At 40.5% G+C, this 16,696-nt stretch overlaps 1 long non-coding RNA gene across 1 annotated transcript in view; it reads left to right on the top strand.

Moving 5' to 3' along the window:
* Positions 1-586: 586 nt before the first annotated feature.
* Positions 587-16,696, top strand: part of LOC109489083 — a 219,320-nt gene continuing 203,210 nt past the window's right edge. Inside the window, exon 1 of the long non-coding RNA XR_002142020.1 lies at positions 587-687. This is a non-coding gene — a long non-coding RNA (uncharacterized LOC109489083). The remainder of the gene's footprint in view (positions 688-16,696) is intronic.

The raw sequence follows: 16,696 nt of genomic DNA on the forward strand, positions 1-16,696 counted from the left end.
GAATGTAATTTTTCCCTTCAGGGAGTGCTCCCAAGTATCAAAATAGAGGTTAAGTAGTCCTTTAACAAAGGTTAAATAATCCACGTTAAATTGGAGTTAAAGTGACAAAATATGGTATGCTACTTGGTCTTTTCAGATGTATGATTGATTATAGCAGAAAGACCCAGTGGTTCTAATAAGATCAGGATTATTGGTGGACAAAAAAACCTTTATTTTGGGAAAGGGAGAGCTGTCTCGATCAATGAATAACAGGCAGATTGTCCTTGGTTTGAGCAAATCGAAGACAGATGACATACTGGACAGAGTTGTGCTGCCCTGAAAGCAAGCACTGTAGGATGATATAATTGCTGGACTTTGTGTCCCCTCTGAGTGAGGACATCACAGAGGTTCTATCCACTCACTAATGAAATCACTGTCCGAATGACCGTGGCGCCCAGCTCCCAGCACGGCCTTACACAGCAGCGCTTGCGTGCACATCGCTTGCAAGGATATGCTATTAAATGGAATCTGCTCTTTGAAGCCAACCCCCCCCCCATTTTCTAAAGCATTGAGAGGTTATCACACTTGATTCAAATGAGAATTTAGAGTAGGGTTCTCATACCTAATCACCATGTAGGATCTGCAGGAGCTCTGATGAGAAGACGCTGGTCTTGTCTTCAATATGATTAGGTCAAGAGGGAAAATAAGGTAAGTACCTGATGATACTAGGTGTACCTTTCACTCCTTTCTTCCTCTCTCCTTCCCTTCTTCCTTCTTTCCTTTGTTGCTTCACAGCTGTTTCTTGAGCCGTATGATGGGCTTGGGGATTCAGCAGTTTAACAAGACCGTGTCTCTTGTTTGGAGTTCATGCCTTGTGGAGCTGGAGAGTGTGGACCTTGAGAAAGACAAAGAGCTGGGATGAGTCGAGAGGCAGAGAGCACAAAGCTGGCTGGGAGGAGTGGGGACTGCTCGGTGCCTGGAGGAGTGTTTGAGTCAAACCGGTGGGATGGGGGACCATCTTGTCAAGTGATGGGGGAACAAAGTGCAATAATCCTCGAAAGATAGGTTACGAACATGTTGAATTCCAGGCTGAAGAATAAAAACAATTTAGGAAAGTGATCAGGGCAGTGGTTACGGAGACAGGTTGAAGTGAGGAAATTAAGGGGAGGGTGGTCACGTAAAAGATGAATAAAGTATTGGAGATGGTTGGTCACCAGGCCTGACCTTGCCAAGGCAGAGTAAACCTACGTAAAGCTCGAAAGCTACTGTCTATGGCATGTTGTGAGATCTTGAAAATTTAAAAAACTACTACTTGATCCCCGGATTATGGGTAGTAGCACTGCCTATCCTATGTTGTACCAATACTCTACATCTCTTCAGAACCCATTTTGACTCTGCAGGCATCTCTAGCCCCGCCATCAACCGCTCTCGATCAGAGTCAGCCTTGCGAATGAATAAATGCTCCTTTGCAGAGTTTGTGCTGCTGCTTTGCTCTATGTTTTGGAAAAAGATTACACATTAAGGTTTTTTTTTTTTTTTTTTTTTTTTTAAAGATTTTATTTATTTATTTGACAGAGATAGAGACAGCCAGCGAGAGAGGGAACACAAGCAGGGGGAGTGGGAGAGGAAGAAGCAGGCTCCCAGCAGAGGAGCCTGATGTGGGGCTCGATCCCATAACGCCGGGATCACGCCCTGAGCCGAAGGCAGACGCTTAACCGCTGTGCCACCCAGGCGCCCCTACATTAAGGTTTCTACCTTTAAAAGACCTAATTAACCCTTATTATAAATTACTCACTGTTTTGTACTTTGTTCTTATCTTCTTTGCAATGGAAACTGTGGCTGTCAGCTCATTCCTGTGGTGGGAGGGGAAATAAAGCACTTCTAAGTGTATATAGAGCTTTTCCTGTGGAAGGTGAGAGGTTAGCAAGGCTGCTGGAGTGGACAAGCTGGAAGGGCTGCAAGAACACCAGACATGCCGGTGCTCTGGAGGCATGGCCCAGTTTCCTAGAGAGACGGGGTGCATTTACCAGTCTCCTTACAGGGGTGGTTCCGGTTGTGCTTTTTTCTTGTCTATCTTGTCTGTCTTTCATTCTGTTGTTCTTTCTTCCCTCCTGCCTGCCTTTCCCCCCATCCCTCCTCCTTTCATTTCCTCCTCCCTCTGCAGTTACTACGCAACTGTATCCTCACCACCTTAGACATGAATGGAAAAGCTCTGGTCCAAATAGAACAATAGACAAATTTAATGAGGCTCATGTAGCAGCAAAAAAGCAACTGTACTCACCGCTCGTCGCTCTGCTTTCTGTTGGTTTGCTTTTCTTAAGGGTATAAATTCATAGAGATCTCCATTATGTGTCTCAATAGATAAACTATGAGCTCTTTTATTTACTCTTACAGTGGACCGCAGTCATCTTTTGATCATGGACCCACTTGAGAAAGATCTAGAACATGAGCACTCAATAAATGCATGTGTTTTTTTTACATTATTACATATGTTAGGTATATTATTAAGATTATTAAAGTAATATATCTTTTTTTTTCTTTTTAAATTTTTATTTATTCAACAGAGATAGAGACAGCCAGCGAGAGAGGGAACACAAGCAGGGGGAGTGGGAGAGGAAGAAGCAGGCTCATAGAGGAGGAGCGTGATGTGGGGCTCGATCCCACAACACCAGGATCACGCCCTGAGCCGAAGGCAGACGCTTAACCGCTGTGCCACCTAGGAGCCCCTAAAGTAATATATCTTAATACTATAATCAAATAAAAATAAAAACCCAATAATTTAAATTGATATATTATTGTATAAGGTAGTGTACTACTTACATGAGGTAAGATCACAGGGCAAACTATACCCTCAAAGTGAGGTTTATTATCAGCAATAATGGATATATAAATCCATGTTTCAAATACTCTTTTTAAAGACTGCAAAAAGTTGACCCTATATCATCTCAGAAGTTTCTTTTACCCCAAAATGTGGCTGGCAAGCTCATTACAGGGAGAAGAGAAATGGCAACATGGTTTTTCTCCTGCTGTTTGTTTCTACTTTGTGTTACATCCATCCATAGTTTCGTTTCTTTGCAACAATCTTGAGAGTGATGGGGTGGAAGGGGCGGAGGAAGAGAGAGAATCTCAGGCAGGCTCCACACCCAGCACCTGACTCGATCTCACGACCCTGAGATCATGACCTGAGCGGAAATCAAGAGTTGGATGCTTAACTGACTGAGCCACCCAGGCGCCACTCTTTGCAATAACCTTTTAAGCTATTGTTTTTTGTACGAGCATTAGTTTAGTTAAAATTTGATGATTGTGAATCCACGTCCTTGAATACCCATGTCCTAGAGTCCACTGGAGTCCGCTGAGAACTCCCGAGTGCGTGTTTGTTTCTCCGTCACCCACTTCTGGTTCTTCCATCTAAATGTTATGAACAGTGTGTGGCACACATTACCCACCAGAAGAGACCAAACGAGGGTGCTAGTGTCAACCTAAATGTGAATATTAATAAAGCTTTATTTCTTTCTCATTTTATACAAATAGTAAACACAAATAAAAGTTCTAATTTTCCCATGCCATGTTTTTGTCTTGCTCATCTTGAAGGCTTCTGCTGGGGAAAACCAGTGAAACGGGCTTCAACCCACCTTGCTTACTTGCACATAGTTCTGCTACACGTATATTGCTAATTCACTGGTTCTAAATGTATTTCATACACGGATAGACATTTCCTAGATGACTTAGTCTCCCAGGATTCTATTCCATTTTATATATAATCAGATTAGTTTTCTAGAGTTAATTTCTAGAATACACACACACACACACACACACACACACACACACACCCCTTTCCATTGTTGGTGATCTAAATAATAGTCTACAATACTGCAATAGGTAGTATTCAACTTCTACTTTCTGAAGCTGTCTTTTTGATGTTGATCAATTTCCTGAATGTCTCTGTAGTATAAAGACCATGAGTACCTGTTTTAAATATATTTTTAACCTAGGTTAAAATTGATATGCAATGAGTTAGTATGTTTTTTCTGTCTTTCCAAATGAAAGAATTTTGGTTTGTATCTATGAAAACAAATTAGGTAAAGTATAGGGATTCTAGTCTCAGAGGCTCATAAAAATAAATAAATCAACTAAACAAATATGTACAACTATCTTTGATTCATCATTGTTTATGTAACAAATGTGGGTGTAATGAAAACATTTATAGATTCAGATTTCACATGTTGTTCAACCTTGTAATCAGAAGAGGAAAAAAAATTTGGAACGGAAATACTGCACTGACCTAGGTTTTCAGAAGGACGTGAACCTGATCTCTAAATAGGATTTCAGAAATTTAATGTCTGAGATAGGTTAACTTATGTGTTAATTCATATCCAGACTGAAGTTCATTTGCTTGAACATATCATCAAGGGTTTGAAAAAAAAAAATCTAAGTGGGTAGATGGAATGAACATTTAGTCTCTGGAATATGCATTATAACTTTTGGTGAAAATCAAGTTTTAGAGTTCTTAACTTTCTTATTTCTTGTGTAACTGAAAACAATTCTATTCCTCAATGATTTATTTTCCCATTTTCAAAGTAAAAGTGATAATTCTTACATTTACAGGAGAAAATCCCATATACTCATATTTGTTTTTTTGGAACTTAGCTGCCTATATATGAATAGATATTCTTCCTATCTCCAGACAAAAATAAGTAAAATTGCAAAATTAACAGTTGTATCAAATACTTGATTTCATGTGCAATATAGATTTAAGATTTTTGAATAAAGAAAAATGTTATGCAAAATTAAAGAACCACAAATAACCCTCCATTTGGTATTTAGCTTCAGTATTACAGTAGTTTTTAAAGCTTTCAGACTAGAGCATCACAACCTCTTGATTACTCTGCTTTAGGGCTAAAGGTATTTTATACTGTGCTCCTATCCATTAGGCAAAGATTACTGAATGGTCTTTTACAAAGAATGAACATTTTTAACAGCTTTTCCTTAAATTAACATGACAGCTACTACAGTGCAACGTTGTTAATCTTTTCCTAAAAGCTAATGCTGCTGGTTGGTTGTTTACTAATAAATCAGAGAAAACATTTCTTGTCATTTTCACTTAGAGATGCATGAATCATCAGGTTTGTGGAGATAGAAGATACTATAGGAAAAGGCATGATCATTTCCTAAAAAAAAAAAAAAAAAAATAGAGAGACATAAGTACTGTACCTGAAGATAAAATTAGAAGAAATCACGTATATAAGAACATTTGTAAACCATAAAGTAGCAATATACAGGTGGTTTTATGAATCTACTGATCTGTCTTTGCATTTATTTCTTATTTGATCTACTTCTTTGTTGTTTTCTTAAGTCACCCAGAATAGAATACTCCTTGGTAGTTTTGCAATTTTGTGTTTCATGCCTTTCTAATCACATTTCAGGCTCTTATATCCATTGCCTCTGGAGATTTGTTTATTTAAAATTTTGGTACAGGCCTATCTTCAGTTTCCTGAAGGTTTCTTTGATCTTCGTTTTGAAAAAAAAGTTACCCTGCTTGGGCTGATAATTTGGTATTGCAGACTACTAGGAAGGAAGATAATATGTGCCTTTAGGCTCATGATTTTGTTTATTTCTGTATTCCCTCTCAGTGCTTTGTGGCAATAGATGGTGAACAAACGTTTAATGAGTAGGCGAGTGAATGCAATAAAGAAAAAAATAGGCAATTTTGGAGGGTTGAGTTATGAAATGTCACCAAATATCTAAACTCTGGTTTTCCTTTGGCAGCAACACCTGAGTTCTTGATGGTGGGTGATGACAGCTCTAAAGATACAGTATCTTCATCATATCAGCTGAATTTGGTGCCAAGTTTTGCTTTGGTTTTAGTACTTCAGCTATTTTTTACTCAACACAAAAAAATACAGAAATTTGAAAGGCTAGTTAAAACAGGAAAACATGTCCAGAAGGCCATATGTAGTTCTGTTTCTCCTGAAAATGGAAGTTGATCTCTGAATCAAGCTTATAGAGTTATTAGTTGAGAAAGTTTTGGCCTGCTAATTACATAATAAGCTGGTGCCTTCCCAAGTTATTAAGTTTTTAGAATCATTTGCAAAACCGCAGTTATTGGGTTTCATAAAATGTTAATGTTAGTTATGAACTATTCAAAACCTCCAGGAATTTCAGCATCTCTCTGCTGTTCAAGAATCAAGAAGATTTAAAAGCAAACATATTGAGCAGAATGAAATACCCCAAATTAAAGATTTCCATCACTTCAAGGTATGTTGTCAGCAACATTAATGTATGACCAGTCTTTTCGACACAATGAGGTAATTGACAAGATTTGATTTAAGAACAGGATTTCTTGTATCTTGTTTTTCTTCTTTCTTTCTTTTTTTTTCTTTTTTTAGCAGAACCGTATAAACTAGTTTAAGAAATAACGCGGTTCATGATGCAGAGTAGTTGATCCAAGTTTATCATAAGAAAGTCACAACAACTAGAAACATTTGAGAGAGTGTTTTTTTATTTTTTTAAGACTTTATTTATTTGAGAGAGAGAGCGTGTGCCTGAGAGCAGGGATGGGGGAGGGGCAGAGGGGGAGAGAGAAGCAAACTCTCCACTGAGCAGGGAGCCTGACTCAGGGCTGGATCCCTGGACCCAGAGACCAGGACTGGAGCTGATGGGCAGCTGCTTAACTGACTGAGCCACCCAAGCGCCCACATTTGAGAGGTTTTAAAATACATTTGAAAATGTCTTGCTTTCAGCAACGAAGCCTTGGGGTGATCCAGGTGAGCTAGCAGGCATAGGTCTTGTCCCTCCCGTTCCCTGACTAGGCAACCTAGCAGGTATAGGTGGGGGATGGGGTGCGGTTAGGTTGAAAGGTAAAGTTTATTTTTATTTTTTAAAATATTTTATTTATTAGAGAAAACAGAAGCAGCAGCAGCAGACTCCATACTGAGCCAGGACCCTGAGATCATGACCTGAGCCACCCAGCTGCCCTTTTTGACCCCCAAAGATCCATTCCCTAGGTCAATGAAGTGGTATTTTCCTCCTCTTTTAGAAAGCTCTAGTCTGATTTAAGTGTTTGAGGGTTACGGAGGAGAGTTCGTTAGGAACACTGGGATGTCATGCTACAAAAATGCTGCAGTGGGCAAAAGCAGGGACAGTGGGAACACGGAATTGTTGGCAGTTAGCGGTAGAAGAAACCAGTTTGAACGTGATCTCAGGAGCTGCCAGCAGTACCCCTGTCCCTCAAGTAACTCACTCTGTACCCCTGGGAGAAAGCATCTCAAGGCAAAGCCCTTTCATTTTTTCCCCCATGCTTGATTTTTCTCTCCCCTTTTGTGATTTCTGGGGATGCTACCCCTGACCCGTTTCCTTTTTATAGAGGCTGGAAACTTTACAATGTTTCTGGTCTCTCATCTTCTACCTTATCAACATAGCCAAGTATTTAAGATCTGAAGATATCCCATGACACTCCCATTATTTCCTTTCCTTCATTTAGTCTTTCCTTCTAGTGCTTCCCTATATTCCAAAATCTAGCCTCTGTGATGCTGACAGACCAATCTCTCAAAGCTCAGACTTCATGGATGTACCACCCTTGATGACAGAGTAAGGAATAAACTGGTCCAAAATCTTTTTTTTTTTTTTTTTAATATTTATTTTGGAGAGAGCACTGGCGCACATGGTAGCAGGGGGAGGGGCGAAGGGTGAGAGGCAGAGAGGGAGGGAGAGTGGCAAGCAGACTCCTGCTGAGTTTGGAGCCCCAGGCAGGGCTTGATTTCAGGAGACCCTGAGATCAGGACCCGGAGCTGAAACCCAGAGTCAGAGACGTAACCCACTATGCCAGCTGGGCACCCCTGGTCCAAGTCTATTTAACCTGACATTCCAGACCCTCCATGGTTGTTGGGTCAAAATCCTGATCTCATTTGTTTCATATTTCTTTTTCATGCCACTTTCGACCATTAAGTTGGAATGCTCACTGTTGTCCAAACAATCCTAATACTCCCCTTTCGTTTGGGCAGTTTCTTCAGTCTTACTCTGTGTCGTCTTGCTATGTATTTGAAATGCTATACATTCTTTAGGAACTATTTCAAATGTCTTTTCCTCCGTTATGCTAATCTGACCCTTTTAGCTTAAATAAGTGATCTTTTCCTTCTTTTAAATGTCTGACACAATTCTTACAGCATTCATCAGCTTGTTTTTTCTTTCTTCTTTACAATCTAGGCATTTTTATCCACAAATTTGTCTCAAACAATACTATTCAACACATGTCAAGTAAATAAACAAATGGATGATATTTCCATGGATGAATTTCCTTGTGAGATCATTGTCGAATCACAGACAAAATGGGAATTACTTTGTTTAAATTTTCATAATTTCCAAGGCCATAGTAACACAAATCAATAGAAAAGGACGTTCATAAATAGTACATAGTAGCAGGAAAACCACCTGGGACAAGTGAATGTCTTGCCTTGCTCATCTACAGTTTTAAAGGTCCTTCTAAGACAGAGGTATTAAACACTGTTTGTGATGACTTTGATGTTTTATGGCCGCTGATTCACTACATATAAAACGATCTTTATGTTAGATTTGCCTCAGTTTAGATTTTCTGTTTTGGATACTTCATTGTGAATTCTGTCCAAATGTCCTTTTTTGCCAAACTGGGCCACAAAGCATTTTGGGCTTTGTTTATGAAAAGTTTTATTCTAAATATGATTTCCAGAGGTAGAGGAAATGGCATTTCAGGATGACAAAATAGTTTGAGCAAAGTAGATAAGGTGAAAAATATTAGGGTCTTTCGGCAGTTAAAGCTTTGCTTGCTTGCTACAGATAAAATGGCAAAAATACAGGAATTCAAGATCAGGACATTGAGAATCTCACCTTAACAAGCTTAGACCTATAGGTGTCTGAGACCTTTAGAAGGTTTACCTTCTGGGAAATAAGAAAACCTGCATTTTCATGTATATGCACAGAGTGGGTATGAGGAGGGGACGGGACTATCTATAGACTTCATGAAAAACTGGAGATGAGAAAACTGGGTAAAGGTTTGCTGTGATAGACTAGGTAAGAGGCCCTAAATTGGATAATCAGGGGGGCTGGGTCTTTTAAGTGGTAGCAGAGGAAGACTGAGGGTATGTGGTCCTCAAAGGTTGGCATATCTCTCTGATGCTTCTAGCATGGATGTTAGGAAGGAGGGGGATAGCTGATACTCAAAACAGAGGAGGATGGGAAGCTACGAGGATGAATTCAGTTTCTGGCCCAATGAATCTGAAATGTTACGGCCATTCCTATGCAGAGGATTGGAAACTCAGGGAATTCAAGACATAAGGGGCATAAGTGCAGATTTAAGTCCTAGCCTATATCTGCTCATTGAAACCGAGCAGAAAGATAAAAGCAGCCATTAAAAAAAAAGCGGTGGGGGGGCAGACAGAGAATTCATGGCAATAAGAAAAGGATGGAACAAAAATCCTGTAAGAATAGGTGAAAGGAAATGGCTGGAAGGAATGATTGACCCTGAGATAAAGCAAACTGTCCATGGAAGGGGTGGGTTAGTGCATTTTCCTGAGGAAATACTTGAGGACCCCACCTGCAGCACACCTGGTCAGGGCATTTAAGCCCAGAGAGCAACGAAGAAAGTCAAAGCAGTATGAGGACTGAAAAAACCACTTGAGTTTGCAATGACAAGGATGAGGTAGGAAACCTTGTGAATGGTGGTTGCCTTTGTCAGTGTGCTGCAGAGTCAGGCTGGGGGGGAGAGGGGGCAGCGGGTCAGGAGGCATTTATGCCTAGCTTTCACCTGTGAATGATTCCTCATTAAGCGTTCAACCTGTTTTCACATATTTGAAAATTGTTGTGAAATGGTCTCTTTCAGCTGTTTTGTTTGTTGTTGTTATTGTTTAAGACAAAAATGAGTCCCTGCCCCCCTGCCCCTGCCTTTTTTAACCTCATAAAACCTAGCCTTGAAAACTTTTAAGTTTTTTGGAGACTCTTTGAAGTATTGCCTCAAACCGTCCCTATCTCCTCTTACGTGTGAGCCCATTTTATATTAGAGTGCCTGATTAGCTAAAGAAGATTGAGGCTATTTTTCTTTGACCTGCCTCTGTTGTAAAATTCTACGATGGTGTTTAAAGCCTGAAACATTGCATGGCAGGCTCACATTTGGTGTGCTACTTTCCCCCCTACTTCTGCTCCCATTACAATACCTTCCACAGGTTCTCTAAGTGTACATCAAGCATGGAAAATTGTTTGCAATGGATCCTGAAAATGAGTTCAGTCTTAATCAACTTAATAGCTGTTTTTAATGTGGCATAGTATTACCTAAATGCGTACCTATAAAACCATCCAGTTTGGAGATGGGTTAGTCATCGAACTGGTCAAGTTAATAAAACACAATTATGGCTAACTTGGTTGCTGCTTATTCAGACCTTCCATACATGGGCTTATGAATCATAAAAGAAAAAGCCAAATAAGCTTGAATTCCAACTTTTTTTTTTACTGAACTATTTAGAACAGCTTCTTCTTTCCTGGTGTGTGTGTGTGTATTCTACCTATACACTGGGGTTCTAGAGCACTTTTTGCACATTCTCTCATTAATTTCACTCTAGATCTAGAACAATATTTACTTAAAGATTTTATTTGAGAGAGAGTGAGAGCACAAGCAGGGGGAGGCGCAAAGGGAGAGGGAGAAGCAGACTCCCCGCTGAGCAGGGAGCCCGATGTGGGACCCTGGGATCCTGACCCGAGCAGAAGGCAGATGCTTACCTGACTGAGCCACCCAGGCACCGCTAGAACTCTATTTACTTCTCTGTATGTCCTCTCGCCTCCTTCATAATGGACTCCCTCAGAAGCTAGTTCAGTGTCTCATCTTCTCTGCGGTCTCTGTAGCTCTTAGCCTTGTGCTTTGCTCCAGAAACATACTTAATAAAGAGTTGTCAAAAGAATTAATCCACATGACATCCTAACAGGGTAGAAGTTCTCTCTCTCTCTCTCTCTCTCTCTCTCTCTCTCTCGTATGTCCAATTGAGATTTATTACATCCTTAAGGCAAATGATGTTTCTGAGGTGTCTTTGTTACCTTTTATCCTGCATGTTCCACATGACCTTGCCCGTGGTAGGTGCCGTAACTCGTGAAGCTGAGGGTAACTGCTACATGCCAGCCACTGTGCTAGGCATTGGGATTTACAAAATGAAAGATTGGATCACTCCTGAGTCAGTGAAAGGAGAGGGACCCACACATTTCTTGAGCTGTTTGGGTCTAAGGGAAGCTGAAGGTTTATGGGCTGTGTAGTATACGTACAGTCGCAAAGTACCAAGATGTGAGGTGTCTTGAAAGCCAGCTTAAGTAAAGATCTAACCCTATAGACAAAAATACTTAATTTGTTCCTTACTTTTTTTTTTTTAACATTGCATATGTGTTTATTTCCATTATGTCTTTGCACATAAAGTCAATAGTGTGAAGTAGGATGTGTGGTTAAACTCTTGACTTTTAGCTGGCCATCTGGCCATCTGAAAAAAAGTATTTCCCATCTATCTGCTTTAATGGGTATCCATGTGACAAGGTTCTGACCAGTAAGGTACCATATTCATGGAGGTAGTTTATGAGACTTCTGGGAAGGCTGATTAAAGGGAGCTATCTGAGCTGAGAGTGCCCAGTCTTTGACTCTTTTGTCTTTTTTTTTTTTTTTTTTTTTTTGGCTTTCTTTTTTTATTCTGACTTGAACACTTATGTGATGGCTGGAGCTTTAGCAGCCATCTTGGACCATGAGGTGATCTTCATCATATAATCCATACATTAGAATGATGAAGCAGAAAGATAGGGGTCTGGGTTCCTGATGGAGCTGCCTTACCTGGTGGAACAGTGTTAAGCTGCTAATTTTCAGACTTCTTATGTAAAACAAAGTAAATTCTATCAGTATAAACTTCACTGATTTTAAAGTTTTCTATGGATGTACCCCAATCTAGTTCTCATTAGTACAAGGGTCGTTTAAAACATTTTGTGTCCATCTCCTCTAGAACATAGAAAAATATTATAGACATAACAGGTCCTTTTAGGCATGCCTTTAATTTCTTGGCAGATAAAGTTAGCTCAATGAGGATGTTATCACTCGAAGTTTATTGTCTAAAGCTACAGAAAAAATGCTTCCAATAAAATGTAATTTCCTAGTTTTTGAACTTAAGCAGTATCTTGTGAGGGAGGGTTGTGTATGTGGTAAGGAATGGGCCTGCCTTTGAATCCTTTTCCTGCTGTGTGACTATAGACAAGTCATCTCATCTGTGGGAAGGGGGTTACATCGACTATCTGGCTGGTTGTGAATATTAAATGATTAAATGAGGTAACAGAAGAAGGAACATATGTTCTTATTTCCCCCCCTTCCTTCCTCTAAGAATAAGAAATTGGAAAATCATGAAATAAACCAGGCTGATGAAGGTAATCAGAAGAGGCGTTTCCTGTAGGCACTGCTGCTGAGAGCTCTCTCGGTACTACTGTTATATTTATTGTTGAAGGTTAGAGTTTTGAACCCTCCAATGATCTTACTTGCCTTATGTTGATATACGTACCTTCTATGCTCTACTATAGAACAAGTTGGTTTTGAAAATTTTTACTAAATAATTAGATATACTTGAGTTATGATGGCCTATAGAAACTGATTGTTTTCCTTTTTTCCTTTTGCATAGAATTCAGTGTGATCCTGTGTCAGCACTGTAAGATTCTTCTTAATGTACTGTCATTAATACTGATTAGTAAGCTGTTTTCTTAACCAGCTTCCTCATCTGATTCCACATAGAATTGTAAATAGAATAGTTGTTTCACTGGCATTAGCTTTTAAGTAATATAGATTATGTTTTTGTGAAATTTTAATTTTTATTTTACATTATCCCAGTTTTGTGATTAACTCAAACAATGTCTTACTAGATTTATTTCCAGAAATGTTCAGAAGTACCATTTTTTTTAAGGTTTTAAATTCATATGGCTGTCAATATATAACAGGTGGCAGTGGAGAAAAACAGCTATCCTAAATTTATTATTTTCATCATATATTTAATATTTGGAAATTAATTTTTATATCAAAGGAAAATAGAACAGAGTCTGGTACAGATTAGAAAAATAAAGGATGATATGAATAATTCACATATGGGTTTCAGAAGAGATCTTCATTAATCATTAGCAACTGTTATAAATATTTTAGATTTTTATTAAAAATCTGATGCCAAACATTTTATAATTTGCATGTTGAGTGAGATAGTGGTGCTCAGGAAAATTTATAAAATCAGAATCAGCTGGAATTTCAGAACTGAACTTATAAACTCAAGTTTTGTTCACTTGATTAATAATTGAAAGTACCCTGTACATAATTGCCACAAATAAGCATAAGCAGCATTTCTGAAAACTTAGTTGGATTTTTACTCTAAATATGTTGTCAGTTTTTTGGAAAATATAGATTAACACAGCATATGAATTTTTTTCTTGAAAGAAGTATAAAAACTTCTAAAATATAGCTGCAGTTTATTAAAAAATGTTTTGAAACTTTTCTTACAGTGGTAGTAAAGTGTTTGGAGGACATCCACTGTTAGGATAAAGTGAGATTTCCATATGGCTTGCTCAGCCTTTGGCGACTGCTTGCTTCTACTCACTTTCCCTGACTTGCCCTCATTCTGTGCCCAGTCATTGTGTGCTCATCTGTTTGCCCTAATCACCCGGGGTTTTTCTTTCCTCTTTGGTCCCTCTGCTGTGGTCCCTCTGTTCAGAATTGCCCATCCTCCACCTCCCACCCTGCCCACCTTTGGCCGGTTAAGTCCTACTGTCCTTCAGTGTCTGCTGAGAGGTTCTTTGCTCCACAAAACTTCCGGGAGCCCCAGGAGAGGTCCAGAGTCCTGCCTGTGTTCCCAGAGCTCCCCCGTGCTTCCCTATCAAAGCTACTACTGTTTGCCTCTGCTAGACTGCTGGGCTCTTGCTAGACCCACCTCCCCACCGGAAGCCCCTGAAGGAGGCCCCTGCTGCGACTGCATGGTCTCTGCCACCCTGGGACACCTGCACCTACCAGGATGCTAGAGCAGAGTAGGCAGCCGACGAATATAAAGAATGAATGAAAATGAAGCAAACAGGGTGTCAGCTGGTGAGATGTCTATATGCACATAAAACACTGGCTCGGACCACATTTGTTCCCTGTTCTTGAACTGGATTTCCATATGGCTAATTGGATTATAAGCCCCTCCAAGAATAAACACAGTCACAGTGTTGGTGCCCAGTGTGAAGGTGACTATGCTGGTCAGAACGACAGACACATAACGCTGTGTGTTGGCCATTCCACCTAGAGAGATTAAACATCAAGATGTATTAATAAAGCAAATATAATGTCTCAAGGTGGGGGGACACTAATATTTAAATTATAAATAAGAATTCAACTGGTTTTTAATGAATAGCTGGACATTTTAAAGGAAAGATTTAAATAGAGGAAATTAAACAGAACAGCAGAAGAGTTTGTGTAAAGATTTAATTTTAAAAAGCCTTATCTCAGCATTACCTTTATTTTTTATATCAGATTTTCAGATGTTTAATTGCATTTAAAGTTGGGGTAAATGCAGGAGACTAAACATACCACAAAGAAATTGCTAGACATTCTTTTCAAAGTCTGCAGTGGCTTTTCTCTCCGTTCTATATTTATCCTTCAACAGCAATAATAAAATAAGTTGGAGGAATTGAACCATGTAATCACTCCTCCATGGCCTCATTTAAGCAACCCTGTCATCTAGGCCTGTCTCGGGCCCAGAAACAGGCTGGGCACATCTTCAGGCTGCCAGGCCATCAGGTGGGACACTGAGGTGGCAGGGCCACCGGGGGTGACAATCAAATCCAACACATAAAATCTGCAGCTGGGAACCCACACACATCCTCAGGTCTCCGTGCTTTTTTAGCGTTTGGAGACAAGAATTCATCCTTGGGTTGTGATTTTTTGCCCCCCTCTCCGCACTCCCCTCCTCTGTCTCTGCCTGCCCGTCCTGTCCACACAGGACGTTAGTCTCTCTGCATCTTTCCCTGTCCTCTGCCTGATCCCTACTGTATCTTTGCCTTGCAGTGGCGGCTGTGCCATTCCTGCCTGAAAGACAGGGTGAACAACCTGGGTCCCTGGGCTTTTGAGGACACAGCCCGCAGCCTGGGTTTTCAGAAAAAAAGAAACCTGTTCAAACAGACAAACACTGACACCGATCACTTTCTCGGGCTAGCTTGCTCCTGTGCATTTTGCTCTGAGGAGCTGCCCCTTGAGTAAGGAGAGCCTGCCCCAGTGATGCCCACAGGCATGGCCGAGTAGCAGCGGCTGCAGGGAACCTGGCGTGGGGACAGGGTGTGCAGTGCTTGGGAAGCTGTGCAAGGGGAAGAACCAGACCGAGCCCAGAGAGAGGCGCTGGGGGCCTGGCTCGCCTCAGCCCTTGCACATGGGGAACTTGCTGCTGGGAGAATGGTTCCCCGTAGCTCTGCGGGAGCTCAAGGGGAGGAAAGCCATGTGGCCGGTTGACTTCTCCTCTCACCATGCCCTTCCCCCAAGCCCAGTGGCAGCTTCTCCTGCTCCAGTGCACCTGGAAATCTCAACGGAATCTCTTCATGGGGCTGAATATTTTGTTCTGTCTGTGGTGTAACAAAGGTGGTGCCCAGGGATGGCCCTGCCCCAGATTCCTCAACCAGTGCTGTTTGCTTTTATTTATCCTTGCATGCTGTGGTATGTTTTAGTTATGTAGATTCTGACATTTTAGCTGAACACGGAGGGTGGTGGTGGAGGGAGAGACAGAGAAAGAAGGGAGGGTGGGAGGGAGAGGGAAGGATCGGAAGGGGAAGGGGAGAGAGAAAGAGGCAGAAGGAGAGAGATCTTAATGTCAGAGAAATAACAAGCCGAGAACACATTTTATATTTCCTCATTAAAACTAAGCACATATAAGTATGTATATAATCCTTTTAAAAGCAGTTCTTAAACATTTCAATTCCTCTTGCAGCTTCCTTTTCCCCCCTTAAAGCATGAAATTCATTTATTCCATTGATAAGATAGCATACGATTTGAACAGATAACAGTTGAGAAGAGAATTTCATATTTGTCAAAGAAGGCATATATAGTCGGGAAAATGAAAGTGGCACAAGTTTTGCGTGTTAGCATTAAATTCTCTATTTTGTCAGTGAGTCTACTTCTGAGCCTGATTCTAATATTCTCATCAGAGAGAGATGACCTATTCCTCTTATTCAATAGAAGAACCATTCGTTACTCAAAACACTAATGTCATGGCTGCCCTGACATGGCTGTCATTCTGAATAACGATTTGAAGCACTCTTTTTTTTCTCAAGGATCTATTACAGAAAGCTGCTCACTGCTACCATGCGAGGTCCTTCTGCTTCCTTTTGGCTTCTTGGCACTACCATTTCTAATTCTTCCGATTGGGGTCTGAACGTGGTTGGGACATAAGTTTGTGCGTGACAAATGAAAGAGATATTCATTCCCATTGAAAACTTCACCAGATGGGATGAAGTTGACAAATTCGGAGATCTCTTCCATTTCCTCCAGAATCAGCCCCTGGAAACGGAGCTGTTTTAGAGACAAAGATCCTCCACTAGGACTTTTCCTCAGCGGACAGCCTCTATGGTGCATATAGTCTAAAAGCATTGCCAGGCCCGTTGCTGACGATAATCGTAAGCCTATGAGGAGCATGGCCGTGAGCAGCAAATTCAAATATACAATATACATTATAGATAGGATTCT

The sequence above is a fragment of the Ailuropoda melanoleuca genome, chromosome 2 (genome assembly GCF_002007445.2).
Source record: "Ailuropoda melanoleuca isolate Jingjing chromosome 2, ASM200744v2, whole genome shotgun sequence".
Taxonomy (NCBI): Eukaryota; Metazoa; Chordata; class Mammalia; order Carnivora; family Ursidae; genus Ailuropoda; species Ailuropoda melanoleuca.